Source organism: Lepisosteus oculatus, unplaced genomic scaffold (assembly GCF_040954835.1).
Source record: "Lepisosteus oculatus isolate fLepOcu1 unplaced genomic scaffold, fLepOcu1.hap2 HAP2_SCAFFOLD_96, whole genome shotgun sequence".
Taxonomy (NCBI): domain Eukaryota; kingdom Metazoa; phylum Chordata; class Actinopteri; order Semionotiformes; family Lepisosteidae; genus Lepisosteus; species Lepisosteus oculatus.
In genome coordinates, this window is record NW_027168432.1 from 206,590 (window position 1) to 231,500 (window position 24,911).

Sequence of the window (24,911 nt, forward strand, 5' to 3'; positions counted from 1 at the left end):
TCACGCCTTCTCCTCAGTTAACCCACTGAAACCCTTGCTGTTAACAGTTCTTTAATGCGTGCTTTACGAGCACCTACATATTGTGTCGGTTCTTTCAGTTTTATTCATTAGGTTTTCAAAGGCATAAGTAGAACACCAGAGGTGCGAACGCAAGATGTGTGGTTATCTGAAGAACTCATTTCCATGGCAGCGGGGCCAAGCGATTTAGCGTTTTTATAGTACCAGGAAAGGAGAAACAGCACTTCGCCTTTGCCGCGCAGGCACAAGGAGACGTGCGGCAGACGCCGTAGTCGGCAGGATTCGAACCTGCGCAGGGAGTCCCCAATGGATTTCGAGTCCATCACCTTAACCACTCGGCCACGACTACAGCGAGTTTGCCCTCGCCGCATTCCTCCTTTAATCTAACACGGAGTGCGACGTGGCTGCGGAAACCTTTTCAAAGTCGCTCTCCGTTAAAAAAAATAAATACCTTTGACAAAATACGTGCCGGCAGATAGACACGCCTCAGAGGGTTTAAGGCTGGCTTCACGTTCAAATGATAAAGTCTCCCCGTCCGGATGTCAAAATGCAGCTTTGGCAGACAGAACAAACAGCAACAAACCACAAATGTGGATAAGGATTTTACAAGCTGCACCACACTGCACTTTCAAAAGCATTTACATTCCTGTTAGACGCAGGAATTGCCTTTGATTTGCGTGCTTACAAACGCCATGGAAAACGAAACAAAACAAAAGCCCTCAGCTCCTGCACTTGATTATAATGCCGTTACGTGTCGAAGCAGGAATTTACGTCATCCTACCACTGCAACACGGGGAATAGAGGGAAATGAGCACACGCTACGAATCGTCTCAATCATTCCTGTTAGACGCAGGAATTGCCTTTGATTTGCGCGCTTACGAACGCCATGGAAAACGAAACAAAACTAAAGCCCTCAGCTCCTGCACTTGATTATAATGCCATTACGTGTCGAAGCAGTAATTTACGTCATCCTACCACTGCAACACGGGGAATAGAGGGAAATGAGCACACGCTACGAATCGTCTCAATCACTCCCTAGAGTCCTAAGGCGCATTGAAGGGTGCACCCCCATCATTAATCGTTGCGCCTCTGTGAAAGGAAAGCTCTTGAGCAGTCTTTGAAACAGCTCGGATGAAACACTTGATTGCTTCCATGTGCATCTGGAGCCCATTTCTTATTTTCACTTCACGCCCATTAAAGCATTTCTAAAACAGGAGATTCGCGCTTGGGAATGCGCCCTGCCTTACAAATAAAACAGGTCTACGGGTCTGAAACCCGCTCCACGGAAAACAGTTCTGTTGCGCTTTTGATCAAAGGGAGATTCGCTGTTCTTACTTTTTGATGACATAACACCCAAAGGGGCTTCTTTGGAGCTGGATTTCAACCAGCATCCTTGGCGGTATCCTTTACAGTCCTCTGTTCGGTCTACAAGGGACAGAAGGGGGCAGCTTTCCTCACACATACAGTGCAATGTACTGTAGTGTTCCCGTTCATTGAATTTGCAGTTCTGCATCAGACCTCTAACCCGTTTCCTTAGCTTGGATTTAAGCCACGAAGCAGGCTTCTACTGTATAAACGTCTAGAGGAATGACAAACTGTGATTCTGAGAGACTGTCAAAAATCGCTTTCTCCGTTTGCGTTGCAAGTAAGTGAAAACGCGGTCTCAACCCAGAGCCAACGTTAGCCTACTATACCATGTTCAGCCACCGCTAGAAAATGTACGGCTCTAGTACCGGAGCGACGAGGATGGGATTCGAACCCACGCATGCAGAGCACAATGGATTAGCAGTCCATCGCCTTAACCACTCGGCCACCTCGTCGAGGAAACTGGGCTGTCCGGACATGGGTTGGCACGCTCCGGACATGGGTTGGCACGCTCCAGATGATCTTTTTCTTTTTTTTCCCTCGTACTCGAGGGTCATTTTCCTGTTCCACATGCGATTTCAACATTTTTCTTGGGAGATGTCAAGCCAGCAAGCCACTGCTGTGGTTCAGTGGCCAGTGTGGAGTTCAGTGGCCCTGTTTATTATGCCTAATAAACAGGAGATCCTGCGTGATCCTAGATGATTGCAAGCCGTACAGCCTCCGCCATGCTTCCCAGGTGGGATGAGGTTTTGGAGTTGGTATGCAGTGTTTTGTTATCTCCAAACATAACGCTGTGCACATTTACCAACAAGTTCAGCTTTTGTCACGTCTGTCCACAGAACATTGTTCCAGGAGTTGCTCTGGAACATCCACGTGGTCTTTAGCAAACTTGAAAGGGGCAGTGGGGGCAGACACTTCCCGCCCCCCAAAGAAAAGAGCGCCAATCAGACAGGCGGAGACCAAGGACTCGCAGAGCAGACAACCACAATCGCCATAACAAGAGCGATTGTGAGCGGTTTTGTTTTCTCTCTTTGACCAGCCCAGCTGCGCCCCACCCGAAAGCAGGGAAGCAGAAAAATTGCATGGAACTCATTCATGCTCCTCTCCACGGAAATCTTTAGTAAAAGGCAAAAGATTTGTATGAAATGAATAGAAACCAGAGTGCGTGGCTGCACAGCTTCAGGAGCCCAGGCCACCTTCAAGGCCTCTGCCCTGCCGGTCGTGGTTGGCAATGCACCTGGCCTTACAAACGAGCCAGTGGGGTCCGTTCAGCTCCGGGCTCATCGCCTGCGGCTCTCGGCTTGCGGGCGTGCCCAATCCGTGCGATAACTCGGAAAACACCCGGCCACACTGTGCCGGAAACGACGCACTCTGGGAAGCCGCTTTGCAAAGCGAGGTCCCAAGATCCCCTGCGGCCGGACACTTCCCGCCCCCCAAAGAAGAGAGCGGCAATCAGACGGGCAGAGACCGAGGACTCGCAGAGCAGACAACCACAATCGCCATAACAAGAGTGATTGTGAGCGGTTTTGTTTTCTCTCTTTGACCAGCCCAGCTGCAACCACCCGAAGGCAGGGAAGCACAAAAATTGCACGGAACTCATTCATGCTCCTCTCTACGGAAATCTTTAGCAAAAGGCGAAAGATTTGTACGAAATGAAGAGAAACCAGAGTGCGTGGCTGCACAGCTGCAGGAGCCCAGGCTGCTTTCAAGGCCTCTGCCCTGCCGATCGTGGTTGGCAATGCACCTGGCCTTACAAACGAGCCAGTGGGGCCCGTTCAGCTCCGGGCTCATCGCTTGCGGCTCTTGGCTTGCGGGCGTGCCCAATCCGTGCAATAACTCGGAAAACACCCTGCCATACTATGCCGGAAACGATGCACTCTGCTACAATATGATTGCTACATATCTGCATTTGTTGGTTTTTAAGGAGTAAGAGTGCAGGGAGTTTAAACCTGCGATCCAGTGTGTTGAAGTATTTCACAACACTACCCCTAGCACATCTGGAAATAAATCCTCATAATGATTATTGCCCTGGGCATGTACCATAAAATCAGTGAGCATATATATATATATAACTGTGTTGAAGCTAGAGACACAGAATAACTGCAAACACATCCTAAATACAGTGTTCCTGCACCTTTGACCTCATCCAGAATGTATCCTTTTTTGAAAGGGATTGCTGTCAGAATGCACAACTGAATCCCAAACAGAATCTCTAGTCAAATATGATCATTTGTGAAACAGGCAAATGAGTCTCTCAGGTGCCCATTGCTCATTTTCCGACACATTTATGCAATACTTTCACCATGCATTGAGCAATAGGGATTAAAGACACCACAGGTAAAGTTTTCGCGTTGAGCAATAGGGATTAAAGATACCAGAGGTAAGGTTTAAAAGTGATTCTGAGGTGTAACACATCAGCTAGGCATCTGAAATGCGGGGTTTGAGAGCCTTTCAGGGAACACCGTACCTTAAAGGTACCAGAAGTCCACTAGTATAAGCATTAAGTCACTGTCACCCCTGTTACAATGTGATTGCTACATATCTTCATTTCTTTGGTTTTTAAGGAGTAAGAGTGCAGGGGGTCTAAATCTGCGATCCAGTGTGTTGAAGTATTTCACAACACTACCTGTAGCCCGTCTGGAAATAAATCCTCATTCTGATTGTTGCCCTGGGCATGTACCAATAAATCACTGAGCATATATATATATAGCACTGTGTTGAAGCTAGAGACCTGTATGTATAATATGATGCTAAAATGTTATTTTCACATATATTAATGTAATAAATGATTGCTTATGCTTTATAAACAAATCTAATTAAAATAAAAGCTTACGTTTTGTATTTATCTTGTACCATAGAACATGATTTTCTTTGTATTTCAAGCCCACAAAGTGTCCAAATGACGCACTACATAATATAAGGAAGATTATCACATGCATATCGGTATTATCTTTCTTATGAAAATGCATTCCTTTCATTACCTTTTACTTTTTAAAATGAACTCAAATTGTGTATAATGTAATAATTTAAGTAGAATAGATTCTAATAATATAAAGATCCAGTGTATTGCACTGGCCTGGTCAGCCTGGCCTGGTGGATGGTGCACATAGCACTTTCAGTGCTGGAGGTGTTAATGGCGGAGGTGTTGGAGAGTGATAGCTGTGTGGGATGGGTGGGTGAGTAGCTGTCGTGGGTTGTAGCTTTTCCTTTGCAGCTTGTCCTATACCTTCCTCCTGTAGGCGTCCTTGCTCTCTCTCAACTTCTGTTTTAGCTCCCATCATGTAATGATGAACATGATTTACATGATAAAAGGAAGATTATCACATGCATATCGGTATTATCTTCCTCATGAATATGCATTCCTTTCATTACCTTTTAATTTTTAAAATGAACTCAAGTTGTGTTTAATGTAATAATTTAAGTAGAATAGATTCTAATAATATAATGATCCAGTGTGTTGCACTACTTCACTGCTTCACTGCTCTATGCCGTCTGGAAATAAATCCTCAGACTACTTACTGCCCTGGGCATGTACCAATAAATTACAGGAGCACATCTATATATCACTGCGTTGAAGCAGGAGACACAATCACTGCAAACATCCTAAATACAGTGTTCCAGCACCTTTGACCTCATCCAGAACGTATAATTTCTCTCAGGGGCCCATTCCTCATTCTCAAGACACATGTATGCAGTACGTACACTATGCATTGAGCAATAGGGATTAAAGACACCACAGGTAAGGTTAGAAGACATTCTGACTATATTCTAAAATATTGGACTCATATTCTTATGATGGCAGACATGATGCTGTGTTTAAAACCGGGGTAAATGGACATTATATGACTGTCAATTCTGTTTTGTTTTGTAGACTCTTGGCTGCCTATGTGGTACAGTGCAGCGTGAAAAAAACATTTTCCAAAACTGTGTCAGCTCAAAAGTTGTAAGAAAACCTTTCCAGCTGCTTTAACTCTCTTCATTTTTGTCATTTAATTGTCTGTCGGCACTATGTGGTAGGGTTGCATGACAACCCATCTCACCACGGAAAGGAACCTAACAGCTTTTGTAAGAGAGGAGAAAGGGACCTGGCCTGTACGGAGATCGAACCCACAACCTTGGCGTTATTAGCACCACGCTCTAACCAACTGAGCTAACCAGCCTCACGACAGCAATCCTCTCTGTGCTGCAAAAAATCGAACTCAGGGAATTTCTTTTGCCCTCCTTTGAATAGAAAGCCGTGTAATTCAGTGTACGGGCTTTCTCGTGCAGTTTCATGGTTCTTGTAACCCAAATCCTACACTGGCGTGAAGTGACCCCCCATTTCACAGCATTTTTCAGCTGATTTAAAATGTACCTAAAGGAGAAGCATTATTGAAGACCATCAATTACCAAGAGCATTTGTCAAAGGTTTTGGTGGTCATTTTTAATGACCACAGAGCGCTGTGACCTCGGTTTTACATCTCATCCAAGAGACAGCGCCCTTTTACAACACAGCGTCTCCGTCACTATGCTGGGGCATTGGGACCCGCACAGACCTCAGGGTGAGCGCCCCCCCGCCGGAACCATTAACACCGCTTCCAGCTGGAAACTTTGTTTTTCCCTGTAGCTCACCCTCATCCAGGTACTGACCTGGCTAACAAATGCTTAGCTTCAGTGGGTTTTCAGTTGCGAGTTGCAAGGGGATGCAAGTGATGGAGCCGCTCGCTGCAAAAGCCACTGTTTTGGCTGGGAATCGAACCAGAGCCTCCCACGTGGGAAGCGAGAATTCTACCACTGAACCATCAATGCTCAGTACCCAGGCCTTCAAAAAAGACGCTTTTTTGGTGCTCTGTTAAAAAAGCGTCGACATTACCTCTTTCAAAAGGCTTCACTTTCCTAGTCAGATTCCAAGGCTCATTGAACCCGGGCTGTTTCCTCCAGCGGTATAGTATTGCAGTTAGACAGCACGATGCCTGCAAGACTATGTCACGCTCTGACGAGACTGTCAAAAATTGCTTTCACCGATTGTATTGCAAACCGGCGGAAGCGGGGTATTGGGAAAAGTTTTCAACTAGCAATAATCGCGCCTCGGCTAAACCTCACAGGCTACGATACTGCCAATGCGCAAAGCTGATGGTTGCCAGGCAACCGCGGGGATCCTATGGAAATCGTTATCAATCGTCTCATGGCATGTTGTTGCTGTAACGCTTCATATTTGTCGTCTTCTTCTTCTAGCTTGAGGTTTTGAAGAATTTCATGACAGACAAGGGCTCCGTCGGGAACAAAGGGCGTTGTGAGAAAACCGTTGCTTATTTTCAGCAGCAGAAATACAACCCTTTAAATACAAGATGACAGAACAATGACGAAGGGCGTGCCGGGAGGAACTCATGCACTACAGAGGAAAGGGGGCGGGCACGTACAGTTCACATTCAAGCCACAAGTACTCTTCTCGGATGTTGCACAAACAAATCCTAACGTCTTGAAAGCATTGCAGCATGTTTGTGTCCCACTTCCCGTGGCTGCAGGAGGACTGACACGAACGGACAAACACAATCTGTGGCGTTTAGCGTGACATAGTCTTGCAGGCATCGTGCTGTCTCACTGCAATACTATACCGCTGGAGGAAACAGCCCGGGTTCGATGAGCCTTGGAATGTGACTAGGAAAGTGAAGCCTTTTGAAAGAGGTAAAGCACTGCACAACGGAATTGAGGGAGAATCTTCCAGGGGATTCTGAGCGGTGTCTGCATACACGCAGTCCGATATGGGTGCTGAAAGCTTGAGCTACTCTTAATGTCATGCTGCCTTTCCCCGGAGTAAATCTGTTACATTGAAAGAATGCTTCTCGCAGGTTCAAAAAGGGACCCTTGAATGTGGACATAAAAAAACAAGAGTTCGCTGGCATTATATGCTAGAAGACACAGACCGGCGCCAGACCGGTAAAATGCCAGATGAACTAGGGATTGGACAGTTTCCAAGTGCTTGTACAATCGATGGAAATGTTCAAATAAATGTGCAAAAGAAATAAACAAAATAATCATTTATTTCTTTATCATATTGGCTAGCTAATGTCTTTGCTAGTTAGTGGCTGTGTTTCTGCGTTGGGTAGCAACGGGTGACTGTTCTCAGGCGGAAGATGTAAACAGCTTAATGTTCGTGTTAAATAATTCATTCTATACAGCAATCGCATATTTGGGTACCGTTTCATAAAACTTTCATGCTTAAAATGTTTAGGGAGAAATAGAAGACTGGTGTGTATTTTTTCTTTAAACTACCAAGACAAGCCATACACAGTACAGTTTATGTACATACAGTAATGTTTATGTTCCTAAATTAATATTGTTTATGACCTTCAGATGCGTTATGCTCCTCTTCTTTTTATGCTCAGCTACTAAAATTTCCCTTTAGTGGTAAAATCCATATAAATATTCAAAACTAAGCGGATTAAAATGTGCACAGTAAAGACATTAAATGATTAAATCTTTTCACTACCAACCAATGCACCACGAGTGCCCCTGTCGGTCATTTTGGCCAGCCAAGCACTTACCGCGGTGTCCTCCGGTGCCCTGCAGTGGCTTGTGGGTAGGTTACTGTACCGTGGGTTTTTATCGCGCATTTTGAATGGCTGCATCTGTATGATGTTATATGATGGTTTTTTTTTTTTTCAAATTTTAAATGATCATTTTTCATGGAGCTTTGAAGGGGATAAATTCAGCCTCTTTAGCCAGGCCAGAGCTCCAGGAGCCTGTGTAGGATTCTAGCTTTCTCCCCTTGCAGGCATCGGGCACAGAGGACCTCATGGTTTTCCTAAAAATCTTTTTTTTTTGTATTCCTTGTTGTTCCAAACTTAATTCTAAACACTTTTAATTAGAAATTATATTACAAATAGTGCAAAAAATGACTAATTTCACAAAAAATAATGTAATATAAAACAGATGTTTTTAACTTTATTGTAGTGTTTTAGAAACTAATATGTCTTGAAAAATGGTTATTTTTCACTCCTAGGAATGAAAGCTGTTGTTATATGATGTTTATTTTCAAATTTTGAAAAATCAAAGGATTCTATCTTTCTCCCCTTGCAGGCATCGGACACAGAGAACCTCATGGTTTTCCTAAAAATCATTTTTTATGTTCCCTGGTGTTTCAAACTTAGTTTTAATCAATTTTAATTTGTTATTATGTTAAAAACAGGGTAATAAGTTTCTTATTGGACTATAAATAATGTCATATTGTCTGCTATAAAACTGATGTTTTCAACTCCATTGTAGAGATTCTAGAATCAACCAATAGAGAATTGAAATAAAAAAGGGCATAAGAAGACATTACCAACAACGACCACAAGATGGAGATATTGTCCAAAGAGGCAAGAGGGCAAAGCCGCGAAAAGGTAAAATCATTTCTTGAAAGAGATTGCTGTCAGAATGCACATCCGTATCCCAAACAGAATCTCTATTAAAATATGATCATTTGTGAAACAGGCAAATGAGTGTCTGCTACAATATGATTGCTACATATCTGCATTTGTTGGTTTTTAAGTAGTAAGAGTGGAGGGGGTTTAAACCTGCGATCCAGTGTGTTGAAGTATTTCACAACACTACCCCTAGCACATCTGGAAATAAATCCTCATAATGATTATTGCCCTGGGCATGTACCAAAAAATCAGTGAGCATGCATATATATATCACTGTGTTGAAGCTAGAGACACAGAATAACTGCAAACACATCCTAAATACAGTGTAGTTCAGGTGGGTAGCTGCGTCAGCATGCGTAGGCTGCAAAGGAACAAGTAATAGGTTTATTCCATGCTGAAAAAAAGAAGAAAGAGAACACAACGTTTCGGCCATGGAGCCTTCTTCAGGTGTGAGAGAGACAGGGCAGTAGGCAGAGGTAAAGTAGCGGGAGAACAAAGGTTGGGAGGGTGGAGGAGTGAGAGACGGGAGCAGGGGACAGAAAGAGAGGCCAATCAAGAGGTGTGAAGTCAGAATGGGTGCAGAGAGGTGTGAAATGAAACTTCCAATGAATGGAGAAAATTTAAAAGAACAGTAGTCTGTCATTAAGGGAAGGGAGAATGTGTGATCCTAGCTGCAGAATAATTTTAGTTTCGGTGGTCTTTCTGATGTATGAGTTCCGAAAACCGTTTTTGAGAACACAGACGGAGAGATTAGAGTGGTCGGGGCCGTCAGAGGTGAAATGAGAAACAATGGGCTTGGAGAGATCTTTAATCTTCACAGCCCTGACGTGTTCTCTGAAGTGGTCTCCGAGTCTCCTTCCTGTTTCTCCAATGTAGATGGCTGGACATTTACTGCAAGAGATACAGTAAATGAGGTTGCTGGAAGTACAAGATGCTGTCTGGGTGATCCGGAATTGTCCTGAGGGGCCTTGAATGAGTGTGGTGGTGGCTGTGTACTTGCAGGTGATACAACGAGCTCTGTTGCAAGGGAAAGTGCCTGGTGTGGATGGTTGTTGAGGGCGGTCAAGGGAGCTGTGAACAAGGAGGTTACGCAGATTAGGTGGTCGGTGATATGAGATGATAGGGCGATCAGAAAAGAGGGCCCCAATGGAGGGATCATCCTGTAGGATGGAAAAGTTGTGGTTAATGGTCCTGGGGATAGGAAGTGTGTTAGGGTGGTAAGGAAGCACCAAAGGAATGCGGTTGTTACGGCGGGAGTTCCTGATCGGGTTGATGGTCCAGGGGGTGTTTTTGGCTCGGGCAAGGGCCCTGTCAATCACACTGCTGGGGTATCCTCTGTTGATGAAAATTGAGTACATTTCGAGGGCTTGGTTCTCGAAGTCGATGTCATCGCTGCATAGTCGTCGTAACCTAAGGAACTGTGAAAAAGGAAGAGAGTTTTTAGTATGGTTGGGGTGAAATGAGCTGTACAGGAGGTAGCTGTGTGAATCCGTGGGTTTGTAATAAACTGAAGTGGACAGTCGGGGGTAGTTGATAGACAAGTGGATGTCTAGAAACGGAAGAGTGGTGGAAGATATGTTAACCGTATATTTGAGGGACGGGTGGAAGTTGGTGAAATGGTGCAGGAAGAACTCAAGCTGATCGCTGGAGCATGTGGCGGCACCGACGCAGTCATCAATATATCACTTGTAGAGGTCAGGGACATAGCCAGTGTAGGAAGCGAAGAAGCGTTCTTCTACCCAGCTGACAAAAATGTTGGCATAGCTGGGTCCCATTCTGGTGCCCATGGCCACTCCACTGACCTGTTGGTAAAAAAGATTATTGAAAGAGAATGCGTTCAGTGTGAGGACCAATTCTGCAAGGCGTACCAGGGTGTGGGTGGGTGGATCAAGCACTGTGCGTTTGTCCAGCGTGTGGTTGAGGGCTGTAAGGCCGTCATTATGGGGAATGACGGTGTACAGAGATGTGATGTCCATGGTAAAAATGTGGCATTCGGTACCCTGAAATTGGAAATCATTGAAAAGTTGGAGCGCGTGGTTGGTGTCTTTGATGTATGAGGGAAGATCTTCAACCAGCGGTCTCATGAGGCTGTCGAGAAAGGCTGAGATGTAAGTAGTTGGACAGTTACATGTTGATACGATGGGGCGTCCAGGGGTGTCAGGTTTGTGGATTTTGGGGAGGAGGTAAAATTGAGATACCTGTGGATGTTCCATGATGAGCCGGTTCGCCTCCTGGGGGAGCTCGTTACTGCTGATAAGAAGGGAAATGGTGGATACCACTTCCTTTTGGTAGTCAGTGGTAGGGTCCTGTTGGAGAGGGAGGTAGGCAGAAGTGTCAGTTAGTTGTCTAGAGGCTTCAAAGATATATAGATCCTTACCCACACCACAACAGCACCTCCTTTGTCCGCTGGTTTGATGACGATATCATCCCTGTTGCGGAGAGACTGGAGCACCTGATTTTCTCCTTGGGTGAGGTTAGACCTATGTTTACTGGGTATAGAGAGTGCCTTGGGAGCTTGATTAGTGCATTGGTTGATGAAATAATCAACTGGTGGAAAACGGCCAGAGGAGGGAGTCCAACAGCTCTGTTTGGGATTAATGTTGTTAATGACATCAATAACCGGGTTATAAAGGAACAAGTAACAGTGTTCCTGCACCTTTGACCTCATCCGGAATGTATCGTTTTTTTAAAGGGATTGCTGTCAGAATGCACAACTGAATCCCAAATAGAATCTCTAGTCAAATATGATCATTTGTGAAACAGGCAAATGAGTCTCTCAGGTGCCCATTGCTCATTTTCAGACACATTTATGCAATACTTTCACCATGCGTTGAGCAATAAGGATTAAAGATACCAGAGGTAAGGTTTAAAAGTGATTCTGAGGTGCAACACATCAGCGATACAGCTAGGCATTTGAAATGCGGGGTTTGAGAGCCCTTCAGGGAACACCGTACCCTAAAGGTACCAGAAGTCCACTAGTATAAGCATTAAGTCACTGTCACCCCTGTTACAATGTGATTGCTACATATCTTCATTTCTTTGGTTTTTAAGGAGTAAGAATGCAGGGGGTCTAAATCTGTGATCCAGTGTGTTGAAGTATTTCACAACACTACCTGTAGCCCGTCTGGAAATAAATCCTCATTCTGATTGTTGCCCTGGGCATGAACCAATAAATCACTGAGCATATATATATATATAGCACTGTGTTGAAGCTAGAGACCTGTATGTAATAATATGATGCTAAAATGTTATTTTCACATATATTAATGTAATCAATTATTGCTTATGCTTTATAAACAAATCGAATTTAAATAAAAGCTTAAGTTTTGTATTTATCTTGTACCATAGAACATGATTTTCTTTGTATTTCAAGCCCACAAAGTGTCCAAATGACGCACTACATGATATAAGGAAGATTATCACATGCATATCGGTATTATCTTTCTTATGAAAATGCATTCCTTTCATTACCTTTTACTTTTTAAAATGAACTCAAATTGTGCATAATGTAATAATTTAAGTAGAATAGATTCTAATAATATAATGATCCAGTGTGTTGCACTACTTCACTGCTTCACTGCTCTATGCCGTCTGGAAATAAATCCTCAGACTGCTTACTGCCCTGGGCATGAACCAATAAATTACAGGAGCACATCTATATATCACTGCGTTGAAGCAGGAGACACACAATCACTGCAAACACATCCTAAATACAGTGTTCCATCACCTTTGACCTCATCCAGAACATATCATTTCTTGAAAGGGATTGCTGTCCGAATGCACATTCAAATCCCAAACAGAATCTCTAGTAATATACGATCGTTTGTGAAACATGCAAATGACTGTCTCAGGGGCCCATTCCTCATTGTCAGACACATGTATGCAATGCTTTCACCGTGCATTGAGCAATAGGGATTAAAGACGCCACAGGTAAGGTTAGATGTCATGTTCTATGATCATTTCTTTCAGCATTAGGGACTAAATATACTAAACGTATGATGCTTAAATGTTATTTTCACATATATTAATGTAATAAATGATTGCTTATGCTTTATAAACAAATCTAATTAAAATAAAAGCTTAAGTTTTGTATTTATCTTGTACCATAGAACATGATTTGCTTTGTATTTCAAGCCCACAAAGTGTCCAAATGTTCTATGATCATTTCTTTCAGCATTAGGGACTAAATATACCAAACGTATGATGCTAAAATCCTGAAAAAAGGATGTGCTCCATCTCGTCAGTAGATTGGATTCCAAAACTGATTTGGGTCAATATACATTACCTTTGAAGATAAGGTACAGTCTACTGTAGGGAACCATCAACTTAGAAAGCATTGGCCTTCCCTGGGGGTCAGGTAGGTGCAAAAGATAAACCTTTATCCTATCTTTATCTTAAGATAAGTGGCCAAGCAGTATTTTTCCAAGTTTCACCAAGCTCATCATGTTGCCATAGTAGACAAAGTTCTATAAAATGTTAAATAACTTTTAAAAAAAGCATCTTGGTCTTTCAGTACTGTACAAGGTGAATTAAACTGTCCCTGGTAATAAAAAGTAATTAGAAGCATCCCAGAAACTTTATCTCTAGAAACATTAGCTGTTTTATATCATGTAATTTAGTGTGATGTTGTCAGAATTCAAGGACATTATCACACACAGAAATTGGTTCAGTTAAATCTAAAAAACACACCTAAACATGGGTTTAAATGTAAAATAGAAGTCTTACCTCTTGTCAAAAGATTTAATTCAAGAAGCGATGTAATAAATGATTGCTTATGCTTTATAAACAAATCTAATTAAAATAAAAGCTTAAGTTTGGTATTTATCTTGTACCATAGAACATGATTTTCTTTGTATTTCAAGCCCACAAAGTGTCCAAATGACGCACTACATGATATAAGGAAGATTATCACATGCATATCGGTATTATCTTTCTTATGAAAATGCATTCCTTTCATTACCTTTTACTTTTTAAAATGAACTCAAATTGTGCATAATGTAATAATTTAAGTAGAATAGATTCTAATAATATAATGATCCAGTGTGTTGCACTACTTCACTGCTTCACTGCTCTATGCCGTCTGGAAATAAATCCTCAGACTGCTTACTGCCCTGGGCATGAACCAATAAATTACAGGAGCACATCTATATATCACTGCGTTGAAGCAGGAGACACACAATCACTGCAAACACATCCTAAATACAGTGTTCCATCACCTTTGACCTCATCCAGAACATATCATTTCTTGAAAGGGATTGCTGTCCGAATGCACATTCAAATCCCAAACAGAATCTCTAGTAATATACGATCGTTTGTGAAACATGCAAATGACTGTCTCAGGGGCCCATTCCTCATTGTCAGACACATGTATGCAATGCTTTCACCGTGCATTGAGCAATAGGGATTAAAGACGCCACAGGTAAGGTTAGATGTCATGTTCTATGATCATTTCTTTCAACATTAGGGACTAAATATACTAAACGTATGATGCTTAAATGTTATTTTCACATATATTAATGTAATAAATGATTGCTTATGCTTTATAAACAAATCTAATTAAAATAAAAGCTTAAGTTTTGTATTTATCTTGTACCATAGAACATGATTTGCTTTGTATTTCAAGCCCACAAAGTGTCCAAATGTTCTATGATCATTTCTTTCAGCATTAGGGACTAAATATACCAAACGTATGATGCTAAAATCCTGAAAAAAGGATGTGCTCCATCTCGTCAGTAGATTGGATTCCAAAACTGATTTGGGTCAATATACATTACCTTTGAAGATAAGGTACAGTCTACTGTAGGGAACCATCAACTTAGAAAGCATTGGCCTTCCCTGGGGGTCAGGTAGGTGCAAAAGATAAACCTTTATCCTATCTTTATCTTAAGATAAGTGGCCAAGCAGTATTTTTCCAAGTTTCACCAATCTCATCATGTTGCCATAGTAGACAAAGTTCTATAAAATGTTAAATAACTTTTAAAAAAAGCATCTTGGTCTTTCAGTACTGTACAAGGTGAATTAAACTGTCCCTGGTAATAAAAAGTAATTAGAAGCATCCCAGAAACTTTATCTCTAGAAACATTAGCTGTTTTATATCATGTAATTTAGTGTGATGTTGTCAGAATTCAAGGACATTATCACACACAGAAATTGGTTCAGTTAAATCTAAAAAACACACCTAAACATGGGTTTAAATGTAAAATAGAAGTCTTACCTCTTGTCAAAAGATTTAATTCAAGAAGCGATGTAATAAATGATTGCTTATGCTTTATAAACAAATCTAATTAAAATAAAAGCTTAAGTTTGGTATTTATCTTGTACCATAGAACATGATTTTCTTTGTATTTCAAGCCCACAAAGTGTCCAAATGACGCACTACATGATATAAGGAAGATTATCACATGCATATCGGTATTATCTTTCTTATGAAAATGCATTCCTTTCATTACCTTTTACTTTTTAAAATGAACTCAAATTGTGTATAATGTAATAATTTAAGTAGAATAGATTCAGGTAGGAAATATAGAGTCATGATGTTTATGGCTGACATCATTTCACATGTGTGAATTTTAAGCTAAGAAATAAAAACATTTACAATGAATATACCATTGCTTAATTTTTAATGCCTTTAAAAAATAAATACCTCCTGAGAATAATTTGCCACTCCCAGATCCTTGGTAAGGTACTGTTTGAATCCAATCAGGAGAGGAGCACCCAGGGAGTGCTTTCTATAGAGTCCAGCTTGGGCCACTCTCTTCCGGCCTGCTGATACTTTTTAACTACTCAGGGCCTGTAAGGATATAAAACACCGGCTTAAACATTTTATACCTATAAGACAAATTAGAATTTTAGTAAAAAAAGATACATCTGAAAAATAAAAAGTCTTACTGCTGATAGAGTTCTTCAGAGCTCACATCTTTCCCTTCCTTATCCGCTTCTGTTTCAGTTTCTAGAGGAGCCTCTGGCATCTTTTCCTCCTGGACAGCGGCCTCTTGCTCAGGGCCGCTGGAATGCAGGTAGATTCTTTTCAACATGCTTTTACATAATATGTTGTAACAATGATTTCAAAAAGAAACTACAGAAGCCTTACAGATTAAAAATATCTCACCTTGCCGATGTGTCTTCAGGCTTCCCGTGTACAAAAAGGCCCAAGGACTCTAGCAGTCTTACAACCACTATCCTGTTTGCCTCACCAGACACGATCTCTGTTCTGTGGTAATCCACGATGACCCCGTTCTTCAGGTGATTCATCATGTCCTCCCTCGCCTGTTGAGAGGCCATCCTGATCTCTTCTGCCGTGGCGTGCTTCATACATGCCCTCTTCAAGTGAGCAGGAAGCTGATCAAAAGTATTCAGGCACATCTTGCACACCAGGGGAATCCTCGCGGGTTTCCTTTGAAAATAAATAATACCATCTGTGTATAGAAACAAGCTAAGACTGATTTCTTAAATTATCCTTAATTTTCTCTCTCATAGTTTGAGCATAATGATTTTATTGCATTTATATAAGAATTGCTCATTGCTCCAAAATAAATAATGGTTTCATAAAAAAGTGAACACTTACTTGGTCTCAGTCACAGACTTTCCAATAGAAGCCATTGTGGAGTTCAGCAACTGCAGGTCCTAGAAGTGGGGAAGGAATTTTAAAAGAGAAATTGAATTACAATACAGAAGGAATGGCTGAGGGATCACTGAAATATATATATATACAAATTCCAAAGACTGAGTCCATATAGAAACACCTACCTTTCATTTTCAGTATAAGAAAAAAAAAACATTATCTTCCAAAGCATCATAAAATTGTCCCTTCTTCCAGACTCTACTTCTCTCTTGTAGTAGTACAGCAGACCTTTCCAGGTGAGCAGATCACAGAGTCCGAAATGAGCTTCCTCCATCAACCAAAGTACCTGAACATGACTCTGTCTTCATAAAAGCGCCCCTGTAATAAAGAAATTCAATCCGAAATAAAGAGGGCAGTTGCCTACTGAAATACAAGAAGTCATCAATTTTAACCTAGCAACACATTAAAGGCTGCATCTATACAAGTACGATTCTAGAAATGCTCACCAGATTACGTTTTAAGAAGGAACTGCGCCTCAGGTTCCGCCGAGATCTTAACTCGGATGGCAGGATTCAGAGTCCGGTGTGTGGACTGATGGCGCACGGAGGGTCCACATACTGTGGATCCCTCAGTGATCTTCCGCGTATTCAAACCGCCAGCGTGTGACTCCCCTGTCCCCGTGACCTCATTGCTCTGCTCTGTCCTCTGTGCAGCCGAGCCCGACTCACGGTAAAGTGAAAAAAACTATGCCCTCAACGTAAGATTTACTCTGGAGCGAGGATAGATGTTACCTTTTTATCAATGAACAGGATGTATGTGATGTGGCGACTAGGTTCAATTTTGTATCCTCTTTAAAAGATTAAGGACTGGGGTGAGCGTGATTTACCAACCTTTCAGCTAAGAACCTGACGTGCGCACCGTTTAAGCTGCATGGACTCGGTCGTTTAACTCTTCTCCATTAGCAGGGTTAAGGTTAAAGAAAAAAAAACATTGCTGACTTCTTTTTTTTTGCCTGCCGCTAGCGCTGATTAGCCAGGTTTGTATTTCATGTTTTGCAAGTTGCATCCATTTTAAGAAAAACAAGTCGCGTTAAAGACAGGAAATGAATACTTGTATTTAATTAAGTCTAGCCGTAGGCGGTTGTCCGTAAGGACCAGTTCTGTTAGAGAAGACAGAACAAAGAAGGCACTGTTGGGATTCGGACCCAGGATCTCCTGTTTACTAGACAGGAGCACATTACCCAACAAGTTTCGACGAGGTGGCCGAGTGGCCAAGGTGATGGACTGCTAATCTATTGTGCTCTGCACGCATGGGTTCAAATCCCGTTCTTGTCGCTTTCCATGTCTGATATGTGTGCCTGTTCGACGTTGGCTCTCCTGTTGTTTGCTCTGGTACTAGAGCCATACATTTTCTAGCGGTGGCTGAAGAAGGTATAGTAGGCTAACGTCGGTATCGAGCAGTGGCAGTACCAGTATTTACGTGCCGCTGCTGCCAAGTGGCTCTGGGTTGAGACCGCGTTTTCACTTACTTGCACGGAGAAAAGGAGAAAGCGATTTTTGACAGTCTCTCGAGAGACTGCGCTAGGTGTTTAGGGATAGACTTTGTCAGTTCCCCCTGGGATGATGGCCTCTCAAATAGTTTGTGATTCCTCTAGACATTTATACACTAGAAGCCTGCTTCGTGGCTTAAATCCAAGCTAAGGAAACGAGTTAGAGGTCTGATGCAGAACTGAGAAATTCAATGAACGGGAACACTACAGTACATTGCACTCTATGTGTGAGGAAAGCTGCCCCCTTCTGTCCCTTGTCGACCGAATTGAGGACTGTAAATGGTACCGCCAAGAAACTTTAGGATGCTGGTTGGAATCCAGCTCCAAAGAAGCCCCTTTGGGTGTTATGTGATCAAAAGCGCAACAGAACTGTTTTCCGTGGAGCAGGTTTCAGCCCGTAGACCTGTTTTATTTGTAGGGCAGGGAGCATTCCCAAACGCGAATCTCCTGTTTTAGAAATGCTTTGGGCGGCGTGAAGTGAAAATAAGAAATGGGCTCCAGATGCACATGGAAGCAATCAAGTGTTTCATCCGAGCTGTTTCAAAGACTGTTCAAGAGCTTTCCTTTCACAGAGGCGCAACGATTAATGATGGGGGTGCACCCTTCAATGCGCCTTACAACTCAAGGGAGTGATTGAGACGATTCGTAGCGTGTGCTCATTTCCCTCTATTCCCCGTGTTGCAGTGGTAGGATGACGTAAATTACTGCTTCGACACGTAACGGCATTATAATCAAGTGCAAGAGCTGAGGGCTTTAGTTTTGTTTCGTTTTCCATGGCGTTCGTAAGCGCGCAAATCAAAGGCAATTCCTGCGGCTAACACGAATGTAAATGCTTTTGAAAGTGCAGTGTGGTGCAGCTTGTAAAATCCTTGTCCACATTTGTGGTTTGTTGATGTTTTTTCTGTCTGCCAAAGTTGCATTTTGACATCCGGACGGGGAGACTTTATCATTTGAACGTGAAGCCAGCCTTAAACCCTCTGAGGCGTGTCTGTCTGCCGGCACGAATCTTGTGAAAGGTATTTTTTTTTTAACGGAGAGCGACTTTAAAAAGGTTTCCGCAGCCACCTCGCACTCCGTGTTAGATTATAGGAGGAATGCGGCAGCGGCGAGCTCGCTGTAGTCGTAGCCGAGTGGTTAAGGTGATGGACTCGAAATGCATTGGGGACTCCCCGTGCAGATTCGAATCCTGCAGACTACGGCGTCTGCCGCACGTCGCTTTGTGCCTGCGCTGAAAAGGCGTAGTGCTGCTTCTCCTTTCCTCGTGCTATAAAAACGCTAAATCAATTGTCCCCGCTGCCATGGAAATCAGTTCTTCAAGTAACCACACACTTTGTGTTCGCACCTCTGGTGCTCTACTTATGCCTTTGAAAACGTAATGAATAAAGCTGAAAGAACCGACACAATATGTAGGTGCTCGTAAAGCACGCAGTAAAGAACTGTTAACAGCAAGGGTTTCAGTGGGTTAACTGAGGAGAAGGCGTGATCGCTAATTGTTGACTTTGTATTTGGTGTTAGAAACACTCTTACTGTGCATGACGTGCAACTAATGTAGCCACAGAAATTGCATCACGCTTTCATGTATGCTATTGCAGACACCAACGTTGCCTAGATAGAAAACCGAAATAGCCGTGGGTTTGCTTGCTGGTCTGAAGGATCTCTCTTCGAATATCTATCATTTGTCAATGGAAGTAAAAGGCGCTGCAATCTCATACGTTCAGAATCAATCTCGCAGCTGTTGTTCGACTTTATTTCTTGACTAATTAGAACTGAGTGTTGCATGAGCAGTTACGTAAACTTTTCTGGTATATTTGAACACAGATGCCGTTCTTCAATTAAAACTAACAGTACATTGTCAGGGACATTCAGTTCTATAAAAACATGAGACAGACAAGAGAATATTTCTACCTTTCATGTGGACTACGTGTTGACTTACTGATCGGAATAATTGAAAAGTTCGGGTCATAGCCGATGCAGTGCGTGCTAATAAGAACAACAGCAATGCTGAGCTCTCAGCACCGTACTGAGCCCAGGTGTTTTTCTAAAGCTGTCAGGTGCAGTTCATTTACAGTACGCCCCCTGTCTCAACGGTAGGACGGAGTCAAATACTGCCTCGACACGCAACAGCATTATAATAAACCGCAGGACTTGAGGGCTGTTCTCTTTGAATGTTCCAAGTCATTCGTAAGAGCGTAGGTCAAGGGCCATTCGGGCATCTCCTGTAACTCGAGTAAAAATGCTATTCAAAGTGCAGTGACTGAAATCGTCATCCACATGTCTCCGTTGTTGATTTCTTTCTGTCTAAGAAAGTTCTATTTTCATGTCCGAACGGGGAGACTTTATCATTCCAACTTGAAGCCACCCTTAAGTACTCTGAGGTGTGTGTCTGCTTACACGTATGGCGTAAAAGGTTTCTTAAACGGAGAGCGAACTTGAAAAAAGTTGCCGCCGCCGCCTTGCACTCCTTGTTCGATTGTAGCAAGAAGCCAACAGCTGGCGTACTTACTGTAATCGTGGCCGAGTGGTTAAGGCAACACACTTGAAATCTGTTTGGGTCTCCCTGCGCAGGTTCAAATCCTTTGCATTTGCTCTCGTGCGTGCATGAAAAAGGACCAGCGCTGTTTTGTTTTCGCTGGGACCTTTAACACTCTAAATCGCCTATACCCGCAGCCTGTGAAATCGATTCTTCAGCACCCACGAGTGACGCTTTGCAGCTGGACGCAGATAACGATGCTTTTCTGCAACGAGCTTTCCAGCTGAATTTTCTCGGCAGCTCCGTACTGAACCTGTTCTCCATTGCAACATAGCGGAGGCTCGTCACGTCTATAGCAAGGCTGTGTAGGACCGCATACGCCACAGTGACTTGTACACAGACCACATGAAAGGCAAGCAAAATACACTTTTAAAATTCCAAAGACTCACAAGGTCAGAGGAACAGCGATGACCTGAACAGATCTGTTACAGAAGTCTAGGTTGACCTTTTTAGAGCTGTAATTGCATTTTTGTTTAATAGAAGATCAAATCTACTCGCATGTACCAGCACCTTACAGTTTATTGATGTTTATTCTATTTAAGTAATAAGATTGCTAACGATGTTGGACTTTAGCCGGTGTTTTTTAGAACAAATTGCTTACTCTTCTGTAAGGAATACGCAGTACGTACCTTTGTTAGTCATTGCTCACCATACCTGTAACTTTCTTATCTAACTCACTTCCTCAAATGGTGAAGGTCCACAAACATAAATGAAAAAAACCCAAATCCAAGTGTCTGTAAAAGCGCGGTGCTCCGCTGGCGCTGTTCCCTAGTGGCTTAAAGTGCCTGCCTAGTAAGCAGGCGATCCCTGGTCTGAATACCAGCGGTGCCTCTCTCCGTGTCTTGTTGTGCCGAATGTCTCATTTCAGACAAACATGTACAGCTTGGTTCAGTTTAATGCAAGAATTCATTTCCTTTTTGGAATAACTTGTTTTTGAAGAAATCCATACAGCTTGTGAAAGATGAAATCCATTTCTTGGTTGTCAGTGGAAAAAGATTGCCGGCTGCAAGAAGCGCAAGTGATTGTTTTCTTTGACCATAAACCTGCAAATGTAGGGCGCACAAAAGACTGTCAGACTCTGTGGTGCTGAAAAGTTGGTGGTTCAAGCCCCTCCAGTATGCGTGTCTCAGTTTTTCCAATGTAAACATCATCACCATCGCTAAAGAAGATGGCACAGAAGACTCCACAGCCGAAACGTTGTGCTTCTTTTCTTCTCTTTTCAGCATGGAGTAAACCTTTGCTTTATCCTTTGCAGCCTACGCATGCTGACACAGCTACCTTTCTCTTAACGCGCCTCAATCATTATTCACCAAAACCATCAGCAGAATGTGTCGCCTTTGTGGTGATGTCACTCCTCTGCTTCACAAATGTCCTTAGTGACGGGCCATTTCTTTCTGCCATTTTTCCGGAGCAGTTATTGATTGCTCCATCATTTCCCTCTTACTTTCCATCACTAGATTGAAAAGAAAAACAGAAACAGGCTGACAGGACGACAATCAAATTGCAAAAACTCATCAAAGCACTCGATAGAGTATTTGAATCCACAAGTAGCTACGAGCAACTTTGTCCTGGCTTGCATGAAAGTCGGAAAATGTCAAAAAGAAAAAGATGGTGGCTTTTTCATATTCGTTCTTTTATTTTTAGTTTGTTGCTTCTTCTGTCCATTGTCCTCCTGCCTGGCTCTTGACCTGTGACTGTTTGAACGCACACAGTACACTTTCATGCAGGGGATTTGTCCTGAGCCTCTGTGAAAGACCCACCCACCCCCATAAATAACTGCTCTAGAAACACATGAATGCAAAACTAAACCACAGCTTAAAGAGGAGCTTGTCATGACCGCCAGGCAGTTAAGACCAACTCTTAAGCAATCTAATCAGCACCAGCAGTGGGTGATTATTAACAAACGCCGCCGCACGAGTTAACCCACCTGCACACACTCCACCGTGCGGTACGCAGTGCTATTTTTACCATCTTTACCTGCTTCCCGCTGGTATTGAGTCTACTCCTTGAGAGCTCTACCTGGCGTTTTTTCCATTACCTCGTTTATTCTGGATATTGGACTCCCCTTCTGCCTTTTTGACTTTGGACCTCGCCTCTCACCTTGGACTGTTTGCCACCAGTGTTCTCCCTGGATTACGACTTACCTTACGCCTCTTGACCATGAAACAAAGCAAAGCAGAGCAAAACAAAATGAACAAACGAAAACCCTCACGTCCCGCACTTGCATATAACGCCGTTATGTGCCCAAGCGGTATTGTACGTCATCCTAGCACTGCACCCCGGGGCGTACGGTATATGGGAACGAGCACACGCCACAAATCATCTCGAATCACTCCCTACAGCTGTAAGGCACCTTGAAGCGTGCACCCCCAACATTCTTCTTTGCGCATCTGTGTAAGGTAAACTCTTGAGGAAACTCTGAACCAGCTCTAAGGAAACTAATCCGATTAGACGTTACTTTGACTCATCCTTTAAGGGACCCTTGTTAATTGGAGAAATCAATGATTTCGAATGAATTCTGTATGCGTTAAAAGACAGCTATACACAGAAAACATGCAGGACACTTCTCATGGTGTTTCCCAAGCCGAAACACAGTGCGTTTTTCCAAGCCATCTGAGAAAGCCCGCCCACTGAAAACTGCAGCAAATCGTGTAAAGACGTTCAACTTTGTAACTACTGCACACACAGGAAGCAGAATAAATTCCTCTTTTCAAACTGTCAAAGGTTTGCTTTGCGAACACTGCAGGACATCGCACAATCTCTTTTGAACGGGGACAAACGATTTCTTATGGGGCACAGTAAGTACAGATGTTTAAAAAGCTCCACTCATGCCGACGATGCAGCATGAAGAAGCGCAACCTAACGTTTGCATTCCTAGCAAATTCCTTTTATTTTTTGATAAATAAAGACAGTCTTGTTTAACAAACAACACACACAACATTTTACATTGTCAATTCAATTCAAATCAATGTATTTCTATATAGCGCCTTTCACAACAAGGTTGTCCCAAGGCACTTAACAATGCAAGTTGTTAAGAGCCTTGTGTCTAATATGCCGCCTAGGTTACGTGCTGTCTCTTTGAGGCAAATGTTTAAATCCTCTGAGTTAAGTGCTGAAGTTATAGTAGTCTTATCAGTATTGTTGCCTCCGATCAACAGATCCTCATTTTTCTCAGAGTTGAGTAACAAAAAGTTTTCACACATCCAAGTATTTCCTTCCTTAATGCATTTAACTAAACTGATAATAGAAGAGTTGTTGTTTGGTGTAAACAAAATGTTTATTTGAGTGTCATCAGCATATGAATGAAAGTTCATATTATTTTTTCATATTATCCTACCTAGCAGCAGCATGTAGAGAGAGAGAGCAATATTGGTCCCAGCACTGATCTTCTGGTACCCCAAATTGAACTGGTGACATTGATGAAGCAGTACAATTATTAGATATTTGAACATAATGAAAACGATGAGTAAAATGTGAAGTAAACCACTGAAGGACGGTTCCAGATAAGCCAACCTCAAACTCAAGCCTGTGTAACAAAACAGAGAGGTCAACCGTGTCAAAGGCAGCTCTAAGATCTAGAAGCACAAGCACTGTTGCATTCCCCGCATCAGTAGGTAAGAGAATATAATTTACGACTCTTGTTAATGCAGTTTCAGAAACCAGAATGAAATTTCTCAAGCATATTATTTGAATCCAGATACGATTGACGTTGGGCAACAACTATTCTCCCAAGACTTTTAGATTGAAATGGGACCTTTGAGACAGGCCTGTAGTTGTTAAGAACTTGTGGATCCAAATTTGACTTCTTAAGGAGCGGTCTAACAACCGCTACCTTAAATTGATCAGGTACAACGCCTGACGCAAGCGATGCATTCATCATACTAATTATAGGTCCTGCCAGTCCTTCGAGGGAATCTTTGACTAGCTGAGTGGGGATGGGATCTAGCGAACAGGTGGTTGACTTTGTCTTACGTCTGTGTTCATGAGTCCACCATAAGAAGAAATCTGAACAGGAGTGGTGATCATGCGAGGTCACCATGGAGGAAACCACTGCTCTCCCCCCCAAAAAAACCACCACTGCCCCTCTCAAGTTTGTTAAAGACCACATGGATGTTCCACAGCAACTCCTGGAACAATGTTCTGTGGACAGATGTGACAAAAGTTGAACTTGTTGGTAAATGTGCACAGCGTTATGTTTGGAGATAACAAAACACTGCATACCAACTCCAAAACCTCATCCCACCTGGGAAGCATAGCGGAGGCTGTACGGCTTGCAATCATCGAGGGACCGATGAATTCCAAGATGTATCAGGAAATTCTACAGCAGAATGTCAGGGTGTCTGCCTGTGATCTAAAACTCTAAAGACGCTGGGTCATGCAGCATGACAAAAACAAAGGAGTACATCAACAACAGAGTGGCTGAAACAGAAGAAATTCCGTATTTTGGGATGGCCAAGTAAGAGTCCTGACCCCAATCCCATTGAAGTGCTGTGGCGTGAT

The 24,911-nt window shown here is 42.7% G+C and overlaps 6 non-coding genes across 6 annotated transcripts; 1 reads left to right on the top strand and 5 right to left on the bottom strand.

The window, feature by feature from the left end:
• Window positions 1-285: 285 nt before the first annotated feature.
• trnas-cga (transfer RNA serine (anticodon CGA)) lies at window positions 286-367 on the bottom strand. The gene has a single exon. It is a non-coding gene; the product is annotated as a tRNA-Ser (tRNA).
• A 1,389-nt stretch (window positions 368-1,756) lies between these two features.
• On the bottom strand, window positions 1,757-1,838 carry trnas-gcu (transfer RNA serine (anticodon GCU)). Its single transcript has one exon. It is a non-coding gene; the product is annotated as a tRNA-Ser (tRNA).
• A 596-nt stretch (window positions 1,839-2,434) lies between these two features.
• Window positions 2,435-2,548, bottom strand: LOC138237368 (U5 spliceosomal RNA). Its single transcript, XR_011188902.1, has one exon. It is a non-coding gene; the product is annotated as a U5 spliceosomal RNA (small nuclear RNA).
• A 393-nt stretch (window positions 2,549-2,941) lies between these two features.
• Window positions 2,942-3,055, bottom strand: LOC138237378 (U5 spliceosomal RNA). Its single transcript, XR_011188912.1, has one exon. It is a non-coding gene; the product is annotated as a U5 spliceosomal RNA (small nuclear RNA).
• Window positions 3,056-6,352: 3,297 nt separating this feature from the next.
• On the bottom strand, window positions 6,353-6,494 carry LOC138237350 (U4 spliceosomal RNA). Its single transcript, XR_011188886.1, has one exon. It is a non-coding gene; the product is annotated as a U4 spliceosomal RNA (small nuclear RNA).
• Window positions 6,495-18,997: 12,503 nt separating this feature from the next.
• trnas-cga (transfer RNA serine (anticodon CGA)) lies at window positions 18,998-19,079 on the top strand. The gene has a single exon. It is a non-coding gene; the product is annotated as a tRNA-Ser (tRNA).
• The last annotated feature ends 5,832 nt before the right edge of the window (window positions 19,080-24,911 follow it).